The sequence below is a fragment of the Emydura macquarii genome, unplaced genomic scaffold (assembly GCF_026122565.2).
Source record: "Emydura macquarii macquarii isolate MOO-44397 ecotype Brisbane River unplaced genomic scaffold, CSIRO-AGI_Emac_v2 contig_2897, whole genome shotgun sequence".
Classification (NCBI taxonomy): domain Eukaryota; kingdom Metazoa; phylum Chordata; order Testudines; family Chelidae; genus Emydura; species Emydura macquarii.
The window spans coordinates 30,039,145-30,051,286 of record NW_027133034.1 but is presented as its reverse complement, the minus strand read 5'-3'; the positions used below and the strand labels follow the sequence as shown (position 1 = coordinate 30,051,286).

Genomic DNA, 12,142 nt, shown 5'->3' with positions numbered 1-12,142 from the left:
GTCCTTCAGAGCATCATCACAAGCAAAGATGGTGCCTTTGGGAATAAGGCTCCAACCTAGCACTGCTAGTGCTCTGATATAAAGCAGATGGTAAACTCCGCACAACCTAGAAATGGTTAATATGAAGAAGGGAATAAAGAGAACTGAGCTTCTGTCAGCAAGCCTTTACCATTCATTGATTTAAAAGTTTCATTCTAGCCACATTACACAACTTGTATGGTATTAATACTAATCAGTGTTTATTAACATTCAGACATGTTCACAACTGTTCTAACAGCTGAGTGCCTGTAAGCTAAATTGATTCCAGTCCTTAGATACCCATTAACAGCGCTGTTTCCCATTTAGATAATGGAATACAGTTGTTTAGGGGTGTTTATGAAATGACATCCATTTGATTTATAAGTGACCTTGACTGAGCAAGGCTTTGTGCATGCTGGAATTTAAATGATCACCTCCCCTTTTGATTACCCAGTCATGGCTCCAGAGACTGCATAGGTCTAGCATCATAGTAAATATCAATGTGATATTGCTCTCTCTGCCCACAAGTATGTTTGGGAGGATTAGATTTTAACTATTAAATAATTTCCACACTTAAGTATCTTACTTCTGAGTGTGCTGATAAATATCAGAAGGGAATGCTTAGATTAAAAAAAAAAAATTAAAAAGCCCAGTATATAGTTATTTGGTTTTCTAGTTTTATCTATTTTGGAAAAAGCTTTATGATCAAGTGGCTTACTAGATGGTTAATTTTAGTTTTTTTAAAAGTAAACAGTGCACATAACTAATCATAATTAGGTTAAGTGGGTTAGGTTAAGAACCATGGAAAAATACCTCTGGTATATTGAATTTAGTGCTAGAAAAGTCTCAGTTCATCATAAAAATAATGCTTTAGATATGGAGGGTGAGAATATTTTGATAATAGATTAAACAATGGAGTAAATACTTAAAATGTCACTTGTTTGAAATCAAAACATTCTCCTCAGATTTCTCCAGTACACCCTGTGATGAGGAGGATTTTTCCTCCAGAACTGAGGAGAGGGCCTGTTTGTACAGATTTCCTTTGTACTATCCGGTAATGAAAAGGCAACATTTTAAAAAATGAACACCAAAGGTAGGCTGTAATCTTTATTTAGAGCCTAAATAAGGATTATGAGGTAAAATTTTCAAATACTACGTGAAAGTGTAGTGTGCCAAGCCATACTCTGGGTCTTTCACTGCACTGCAGCAGTATTCTTATGGGATATTATTGCACAGCAAGCTGGTGGACTGTAGATTCATGACCTGGCTGGCCATGCAGTAACATTCTGTGTAGACAAGCCTGAGTAAGTGCTTAAATTTATGTACACAATATTTTGGTGAAGACTACCTGGTCCTGCTGCTGGAAAGGTAAGTGTTGGCTGACCCTGCCTAATTTTCTATATCTGCAAATATCCAGTGCATCCTCACACCCTACTGGGTTATAAGACACTGGGCTCTGAACCAGGATTTATACAACCCATAGGAGGCATCACCAGTATAGTAATCCCATAGGTGCCCTTATGAGAGGTCAGTGTTGTTCCAATCCCCATAAGATAAAGTTAAGTGCCAAAATGTTTTTCAGAATTGTGCTAATTTGCCATTAAATGTATAATTTTTGCCATTTGTTTGTTAGCAGAAATGTGAAGACCTGATTCATGCTTATCTCCCCCTCCTGGAAATGGCAAAGGGTAGCTATATGGACCTTAGACAATATTTTAGATGCCTAACAGACAGCAGTTATATATCTTTGGAAATCTTGGTTTAGAAGCCTTATTTTAGGAAGGCATTTTTCAAAATCTTGGTCATAATTTGCCAGTTACTATTGTTAGTTTTTTCCATTCTATAGAACAGCTGTTGATACACAATCTCATTTAAGTGAGACACAAATGGTGATATACATTCCACAGTAGACTCAGTCATTTGCATAATTTCATTTCCTATTTTTAGAGAGATGTTGTGAATACCACTAAATCTGTTTCAGCATTATTCTCTTTTTTTTCCCATAAAGGGTCAAAAGTACAAACATAGCACTCATAAGGGAATATGATAGCTAGATTTACCTTTGCATTGTCCCTTTAAGGAGTGAGGGTCTGCTGAAAGGACCAAGGGGGGTAGCTCTGGTTTGCAGCAGCAAAGTTTTGGGTGCTTCAAAGGACTGAGACACAATGGGGCTTGGTCAAGCTGGGTTTGTTGGTTATTTTATACTAAGTTAAATAAAACTCCACTTTTAAAACTGTCCCTTGTCTGGATGTGTAACACAGAACATATATACATGGAACACAGACCATGCAAGAGTGTCCTTAACTTATGATCCTTTAATTAAATCAAGACCTTGTGTAGTTCACAATCCAGCAGACACTCTCTGCCACAATTCACCCTTTTGCTGCTGAATTGTGCTCTGGCACCTAAGCTTCCATTTAAAAAAAAAAAAACATATATATATATATATGTAAGAAAACCTTAAAGCAAACGAAGTGTAAAATAGATGCAGTACTATTTTTTTTACTCTGCAGATCAGAGGTGTAATTGTCCTGTTTCAATGTTGTGTTAACCCTGATATCTAATGACAACTGCTTTAACTTCAAACACTATTAACTATTTTATTGGTTATTATTTTAGCAGAAATATGCAGCTAATGGCTTATCGCCCAGTTCCAAACTTCTTGCTATTCCATTGTTAAAGGCCCCCTCCACAGCTGCCAAAACCTCCTGCTTCTTCTGGCAACTTCTATGACATGATTATGCATCATCGTTACAAAAAAATTTGTGCCCCAAGGAAAAGGTAAAATAAATTAAACTGAATATAAAATAAGACTGGGGATACCCTTGATGATTGTATTAGTTAGTTTTATATTTCATTCATCACAATCTTCCACTTTAAATTTTTAACTGGTATGCTGCAGAAGCCATAAGACACGGCATTTAGGCTGAATGTGCCCTGAGTACACAGAACCTTGCATTAAACCTATAATAATTAATCCTTGCATCATCTATACATTATCCTGATACTTTTGTCAGTATGGGCAAGAGAATGAAGTTAGAATAATCACTGGTAGAAAAGAGTCAGTCTATATTATGACTACTACAAGAGGGAGCACAATATATGTAGGAATCATTTATTCAGGTGGATTGTTTGTATATTTTCTTTTTCCCTGATCACAAGCCCTCGGGCTGTTTTTGTGGTAAAATACTGAAGGATAATTGGGTAGCCATTGAATCACTTGGGTTCCCAATCTGTCATGTGAACAGTCTGGCTGTTCTGCTTGGATTTGGTGAGAATAATTCAGATTAATTGCCCAATAAATGAAGTGATAGCTCTATCCACTCCAACAACAGATATTAACTATTTAAAGACAATGCTAATAGTAAATTAGTTGGCACTAATGTTATGTCATACTGTATCACCTAAAATTAAGGATACTGTGATAGAGTGCTGGCATCTTGATAGTGTCCTGAAATACTGTCCTGGATAACAAATTGCTTATTGCAAAGTGAGGGGAAAAAAATCAAGTGTAAGCTCAACCTGAACATCTATGTCACTGGTATGAGAGCTGTTCTATAACCTTAAAAGGTTTTGTGCATAATGTCTCCATAAAATAGGACTTCCTATTCCTCCTCAAATGAAAAGCAAGAGCTAAACCCTGTCTTCAAGTACATCTAGGCTTTTATGGCCTAGATAGCTTCCCAGAATCCCTTACATCAGAACAGTGAAAAATTCTTCCTGAAGGCATTTACACCTGATAAGGAGCCTTCACTAGCTCCAAGTTTACAAAGCAATAAAAAATAAAAGGAAGGCTCATCTCAGCTAATTGGCATTTGTTCTCCTACCTATGTATTTTTCCTACCTGGTATTCATTTGTTTCTATATATTCTGTGCAGGATAAGGCTTTAAAGAGCCAGAATCCTTGAGACACAATGTGAACTTTATCTGGAAAGCCTCACTAAAGTCAAAAAGATTAATTCCCTCTTGGATATATTGTCTAGTCTATTTCTTTCTGCAGTAAAAGGGGATGGGGCAAGGGGGGGCAGAAAGCACTGGTAATGGCTGACCCATTCTTCTAGCTCTGGATTTTAGAGCATCAGTGATGGAGACAGACAGAACACTGGTCCATCTCCCACCCATCCTGGATTTTAGAGACATCACATATTTGGTCAAAGAAAAATTCAAAATGTGATTCTTAAGGGCTGATTTTTTGTTAGAGGAAGAGAGCAAGCAATAAGCGTTAAACATTGTTGACATACAGGCACAGAGATCCATCCTGTGCTTGACACACCTCATGTCTAATACTCTAACAGTACCACCAATTCCATATAGTACCTTCGGGTTGATGTTAGCACTGTCCAATTTCACAAGATGCTTGACAATAGTGACTATGTATTTATTAAGTGGAATGTATGTGTTCTCTTACCAACTTATCCTTGAAGAGCTCCAAGGATCAGCTCACCCACCATCATGGTGATGGAGTCATTAGTGTTTCAGATAACCTATTCAGCATCCCAGAAACAATTGGAATACATAAATGTGACAACACAAAGCTTTTCTGACCGAGGCTGGCATCCAGGCCATTGAACAACAGGTGAAAAAGACTTGCCGGAACCAGAAGCTATAAGACAGGCCCATGGTGGGAGGGATGAACACATCAATAATCATAGTTTCCATGTCGTATCTCTACATTAGAGAACCTCAGGATTCTGAAGTCCCAGTGTCCACAAGGTACACAAAGACTTCATGTTTCAATGACCTCCAAACCTTTCTGGTCTGGTGGAAATCCAGGGACTTCTAAATTGTGTCAGTAACCATGATGCATCCTATCTAGGATGGGCAGCTCATGTGGATAAATTCCACACTCAGTTCTCAATCTCTCCAGGAACTGCAGCTTTATAGATTGTTCTGGAGAAAAGTAGCCCTGAAAGCACTAATGCAGTAGTTCTCATTTAAGACAGAAAGCCGGTTGTTGGCCACCTGCTTTACCAGTCCTGCATTGAAAGTTTCTGGAGACCTGATATTCCAAAATGGCAATTGGGCCTCTAAGTTTTACATAAAAAGCGGAGACAGATAGGGCCGTCTCCTGTTTCAAGAAGCCTGGCAGACTTGGGATTAGTCCAGAAATACTTAGTGGCCATCTACCAGCTAAGAAAGACAACCAACAAGACAGGCTATGCTTATCAAATGTATTATCTGCAAAAACAGTTTGTAGTTGCAATGCAAAAAAACTCCAATTAATCTATTTACATGCTTCATACAAAACCTACTTGAGTACCTCCTCTTCAGGTGACAGAGACTTAGGATAAAAGGAAGAGTCCCTAAAAGTCCATTTGACAGCTGTTGTAGCCTGTCATTGAGATGCTGGGACTTAGATTATACTGTTAAACTAAAGGATTTCCTGCCAAATGCACATGACATTCTATAGCCACAGTGATACTGTGATACTTAGCTGAAATGAATAATTTTCATCTGGAAGGTAATTCTTTCTATTAATGATACAAAGTCTGACTTCTTAGTACCAATAGTGGCTGATTTACATCAGTATTCCAAAACCGCATTTTGAAGGATTTTATGAAGAGAAATAAAATCTTTAATTCCTCAAATCTTTGTATATCTTCATATCAGAGATATATGTATTGCCAAGCTAAGAGAGCCTCTGAGAGAGGCTTGATCCTAAAAATACAAAATGAGTCTGAAGAGGGATGGAGATAGTGGATAAAGATGGAGTTTTTAACCATATAAGCTCAACTTTGTGTCAAGTTTATAAATAACTATGGAAACAAATATATTTTCAGCAGCTGTGGACTTTTTCTTAAGCATCTGTCCCAGGAAATAGTGAAATCCTTCCCAGCACTGGCATACTGATGTATTTTTGTGTGATTGTGAAAGTCTAGAGCCCAACTGATCATGACCCTGTTGAAAAAGAGATCCCGTTTCAGTTTAATCATTATTTAGAAATAAATGTAAAAGTACAAAATGAAATTAAGAATTGTCTCATTGTAAATAACCTTAAATAAAGAATGTGCATTGTATTTTTTATATTAGTAAATGAATTGAGTGCTTGTGAAAGGCAAATTTGAGAGTATTGGAGACTGATAGACAACAGACAGTAAATAACAGTACAGGCTTCCCCATACTGATTTGCCAATATATTCCACCCTCTATAGGAATCATCTGCATGAATGAAAGGGTAGTTCCGTCACCAAGCTTACTCACACTGTCTGCTGAAATGGGCAACAAAGGTGGCAGTTGTGATCATGTTTTGTTGTAGACAACTGGGAAATGACTGAAAAACACCATCTAATTTGACACTGGGTAAACTAAACAGCCATCAAATGGGAACAGCATTAACAGAAGGTTAAGAAATCATCTCTTTATGCTGATGATCTCATCAATTACTATACAGTCTTTCCTTTCACTTTTGGTTTTTGTGAGGATTGTGGTGAAGCAGTCTTGGAGCCCTCACATTTCCAGTTGGGTTTTAGATCTGGATATAAATCTGGAGTCTGCACTGGTCTCAGTGGCAAGTCTCTTCCACATAGTGGAGAAATATCACTTCTCCATTATGAATATTTTGGCTCTCTCAAAGCTTTTTATACTGTTCACCACAGTATTGTATTGATGTTTTTGCACACCCTGCCAAGGCTGTATACTTACACTTGCAAGGCCCCATCTTTCCTTTCTGAAAACCTGGGTGTCTGTAAAAAGAGAAGCCAGATGCATATGTTTACCAATGCTTTTTACTATATGTGATGTCCTGGGCAATTAACTGACTGTTCTGTCCTTAAAGGTGTGAGCTGCAGGTGAGCATGGCCTACCTGCTCCTAGCAGCTGAACATATGTATAGATCCAAATTTAGGCCATTTCAAATGCATCCATATATCATGATGATGAATGCCTTATGAATGCATATAATGAATAATACATAAATACTTATCTTCCTCACTTGTGTGGGGTGCCATAGGGTTCTGTCTTGTCACTCATAAGGTTTAATGTGTGAGAAATGCTAAACAAATTACTTTCATCTTTACATCTTCTTTTTGTATGTATATGATTTTTCTCACAATTTTGCTATTGATTAGAGAAGATCAGGTCTTGAATGAGAGCTAGCTTGATATGGCTCAGTCTATAAAAAAGGGAAAAGATGCTGGTTGAGTAAGGAAAACCACCTTGGGAGATGGCAGCAGTGTGGCACCTGTCCATTTGACTAAGGGATTCCGCTTATCTTTTGTCAATAAACTCCCAAATAAGGATACTACTGGACGCTTGGTTGTTTGTGTGTGTCTAGGTAGCACCAATACCCAAGAGTGCTTTTTATATTAATTTTCCAATAGCAAAAAGGTTACATACCTTAGGTTTCAGAGTTCACCTCAATGATCCACACCTTTATTATTTATTTGTATACTGTCATTGCCCAAAATATGCTAAGCACTGTCCACAGCAGAGAAAGATGTAATCCTTACTCAAAATATTTTATATTCTTGGTGACAAAGCCTTGTCATCACCAGATCAAATTACTGTGATGTGTTTTAACTGGAAATAATGATAGAAAATTATTTGAAAATATCAGCTAGTGCAGGAGGTGGGTGCTTGTTTAGTGATGTTTCTAGCATAGGGCACTCTGCAACGTGGGCTGTTAAACTTACCATTTGAGTGAGACTGAAATCCAAGGATTCTAATATTCAAAAAAACATTGCTGTATTATATTTTCATATGATAACTAATGTGATGGCCTGTGGTTTGCCAACTCTGCTCTAATTTATGTCAGGCTGGAGCTAGGGCCAGGACAGCCTGTGAATCCCCATAGTTAGCTCCTTGACTTGCTCCCTACCCCTCAACTCCCCCCAGAGTGGATCTTGACTCAGAGAGAATCTGGGCCTGAGACTGTAAATGAATTATGTCCATGGCAAGAATTAAGTTTGAATCAGAAACACTTTAAAACTTAGTTTTTCCTTAATTTTTGAAAAATATTTTTATGGTTTAACAGGCATAAGGACTAGTTGGAAGATCATTTCCTGACAGTTAATGCCTTGGAACTTTAACCCAGCAAATCCAGCAACTCCAGCTGGTCAGTAACTGCCAGGAAATACCAGACACTAAGGTTATGATTGCTTAAGTAAAGGTTGTGTGTGTTTGTTTGTTTGTTTTTTTAAAGTACAACTGATACTTCTCAATCTAATCCTGGCACACAGCCACCTGCCTGTAAAGTATACAAAAAGAAGGAGCAGCGAGACTTTGCGGCAGAGAATTCCGCCAGCGGGTAATTCAAATGTGGCCCACCAGTGGAATTCAGTTTGACACCCCTGATGAAGACAAAAATGAAAATTCACTGGGTGCACACCCTAATGAAATGTGCTGCGCATGCCTATGTTGCAGAGACAGATTCCAATGTCAGAGCTTGTAAAATAGTCTCCAGCCTGCTTTCATATTGATTTAAGCAGAATAAGAAAGTCTATCCTTAAAATGCAATTGAATAAAAAGACTTAATTTTAAAGAATAAAAGTTCTTAATTGTGGATAAGAATAGTAGACCCAACAGACAGCATCTACTACTGATAAAGCAAAATAGTCTTTCTTTCTAGGGTAAAGAGTTTGAAATAAAACTATTCTAATATTTAGTATTTTAATATTGAGTATCTTCATGGAAATTCTGTTTTCTGTATTGTGAGATGACGCAGACTCCTGTCAGTTTTACAACGATTTAAAAGCTAATACCCTTGAACCCTGCAAAAGATATTTTGCTTAGTTTACACACACGAGACATATAAAAGTTTTCTATCCCAGGTTCTTAAGTACCCTGACAAATACGTAGTGACAAAGTCAACAATTTAACATCCTGGGCTAATCCCACGCAGAACAAAAAGAAGCCAATGGCCAATTGCATTACAAAACAGTCGCACAACAGTTCACACAAACTCATCTCAGCCCATTCAAATAAATGAGCTTTTCAGTATGCCCTACAAAACAACAAATGTGGGCTATTTCAGACGAAAGTGTGTGTGGGGGCAGAGATGTAGGCGGTGAATTCCAGAGTCAAGAATCCTCAAACAGTATTCTGTTGAGGCAGCCTCGTTTATAATACCATTACTTAATCACAGAGCACTTTTCATCCAAAGGTTTTGAAGCACTTTATGAAGAGGAGTATCAAAATACTATTATCCCTATTTTACAGATAGGGAAACTGAGGTACAACGTAGTTAAGTGATTTGCACAAGATCAACCAACTAAGAATAGATCCCAGGTTTTTGTATTCCCAATCCAGTTTATAAATGAAAGACACTGAGTACAAATGCTGGTTACAGTTAAGGCATTATTGCATAAAGCGAGGCAGTCTTTCAAGCTGACAGGTCCCAGCACATCAATTATTGTTTATTTGTACTACTGTAGTGCCTAGGAGCCCCAGTCATGAACATGTGTTTCTTTGTGTTAGGTGCTGTACAAACACAGAACAAAAAGACAGCCCCTGCCCCAAGGATCATAAAACCTACATATCAAACAAGAGACAAATAGATTGATACAGACAGAAAGGGGAGTACAAGTGAACAATGAGACAATATTGGTCAGCATGATAGCCTGCTAGAGCACAGAGGCAACTGCCTAACGGTTGTCAAATTCTACATAGGCATCATGACAAAGGAGAGTTTTGAGAAGGGATTTGAAGGTGGATAATGAGATGGCTTTATGGATGTTTACAGGCAGTGCCTACCAAGTATGTGGGGCAACATAGGAGAAAGCTTGAAGATGCTTGTTTGAAAATTTAGCAAGTGGGCAGTGGAGTCTAGCATTGCGAGCAATCAAAGACAAACTTTATCAGCTTGATAATGAATGAGATGCAATAGATATGGTGGAAATTGAGTGCGGAGGGACTTGAAAGTGAACACAAGCTATTTATGTTTGATGTGATAGAGAAGGGGAAGGAGGTGTCTGTGGCTTAGGCATATACTCTAACCAGAAACTAAACATGCCACCAGTGTAGGTACCAGAGCACAGATTTTATGTGCTCATACTTTATTTTATAACCTGGCAGCTATATTTTGCCCCAGCTTCCATTTCCAAGTGGATTTTGGGGTGAAAATAGAGTGCATAGTAGTAATCTAACATTGAGCCAACAAAAGAATTGATCCTGGTAGTGAGATCCACATCTAAGAGAGTATCTTGACTTGTTGTAGATTCGGTGGGGGGGAGAGCCATCTGGGTCCCTGCAGCTATTTGTTGGTCTAAAAGCAGCAGAGAATCTAACAAGATTCTCCCAAATTAGGAACTCAAGTGACAACTCGTGGATTCACGCTGTCAAAGGGGCCGATGTAATCTTTTCATATTCTCTGGTTGCTTCCTCCATCCTAGCCTCATCAACTTAGTATAGACTGAACTTTAATCAACTTTCCACAATCCATGCCACAATCTCTACCAAGCTTTTTAAGACATGCTTGACCATACTGTCTGTATGTGAGGAATTGGAGATAAAAAGCTGGGTGTTGTCAACACACTGAAAGAGTTTCTACCTGTATCTCCTCACTAATTCTCCAAATTGCCTGACACTTGTGTTGAAGAGGAGGGTGATAGGGTGGAACCCCAGGAAAAAAAAGCTTTCAAGGCAGAAGACCAACAAATACTCAAAAATCTCCAATGCCCACCCCTTTCCCCTGCAACCTCTAAGTGAGGCAGATTTGTAAAGAATGCTTGTATTTCCAACTCTAACTCTGAGTCTCAGCTCCTTTTTCCTTCTACTATGGATGGTCCTTGTATCCTAATTTATTAAAATAGGATTATTGAATTTAACCGCTTATGGTGGAAGATGAACTAGGCCCACAAAGCCAAAGACAAAATAGCATTGCTTCTGTTTGTGGGGCTCTAGAAGCGAAATCAGTATTTTTACACTGGAATTTATATCTTATTTCTCATTATGTGTGGGATGGTGCAATCAACACCCTTCCTCCTGCCAAAAGCACAAGAAAAACCAACACCAAACTGTACGTACAGAAAAGAGAAGAAGTGCTATTGTATGGTAGCTTTCATCTGTTCATCCCATTTCTTCCTCACATTTTCCTGTGCTTCCTATAGCCTCAATGATTCATTTCATGAATTACCATCCTTCTGCTGCTATGCCCATTGTCAGTCAAAAGTATTGACTTTTCAAATTGAACCATATTTCTCAAATGAAACACACTTAGTATGATGATTGTGATTCTTTATTTTTTTAAAAATACCAATAGTCGTCATCTGCAATAATAGAGTGATAAATATATGTATAATACAGCACATAGTACATTGACCAGACGGCCTCTACTTTTTGAATCACTATACACGGACTTCCTCTTCTCTTCCAAATAAAGAAGTAGCTTGAACTTTACATTTTCATGGTTATATCTATGTATCTGCACTCATCTCCCTCCACATTGCCTGAGGATCACTCCTAGCTGCTCCTTCACACACTTTGTACATTCTTTCATGTCAGGTATTCAAATACTACAATAATAAGGGCCATACCTAGATCAATGGCTTCTCAAAAGGTAGGTAGGTTCCTAACTGCCGATGTATGTGGCAAAGTCCACTATGTAGTCCCCCCTGAAATTCCTACTCGACTGCTTCTTAAGCCTGTAGGCACCCAGGTTCTGCTGGTAAAGTCCCCGAGATACCTATGTTACCACCTGAGTATGTGCAAAAGCGCCTAGGTTCTGTTGCCACCAAGCTGCTTGGCACCCTTGCTCACACATAAGCCTTGGCAGGATTCTCAAGTCAGGCTTTACCCCGCCCCTGTTTCCTGTGGGCTCAATCCATGAGACATGTTTACTGGATCAGGCCTCACCCAAAAAGAGAGCCTGGGTGACTAGATTAGGAATTTTTCAAATAGGTGTGACTGTGTCAGAATACCAAATAGCTCAGGTGTTCAGGAACTCCCCTGGGATATCAAAGACCTGTTTTCAAATCCCCATTCTGCCTGATTTGGAGCAGGGACTTGAGCCATTTTGTACTTCAATCAGGGATCCCACTTCTTAGTTACATATGAAAGTTATAGTGCACGGTCCCCAAAGTTACAGGCCTTTCTCAGAAAATTCACTCTGGAATCAGTATTTATAACTAAATCCACTAATTAGTTTGAGTTGAATAAAAATGAGTCCTTTAAGAAAATCATCTCCATT

General features: G+C 38.4%; 1 long non-coding RNA gene across 1 annotated transcript; it reads left to right on the top strand.

Annotated features, from left to right (window-relative positions):
• The first annotated feature begins 468 nt into the window (after nt 1–468).
• Nucleotides 469–3,988, top strand: LOC137167185 (uncharacterized). Its single transcript, XR_010924042.1, has 4 exons — nt 469–508; nt 984–1,111; nt 2,638–2,799; nt 3,897–3,988. It is a non-coding gene; the product is annotated as an uncharacterized lncRNA (long non-coding RNA).
• The last annotated feature ends 8,154 nt before the right edge of the window (nt 3,989–12,142 follow it).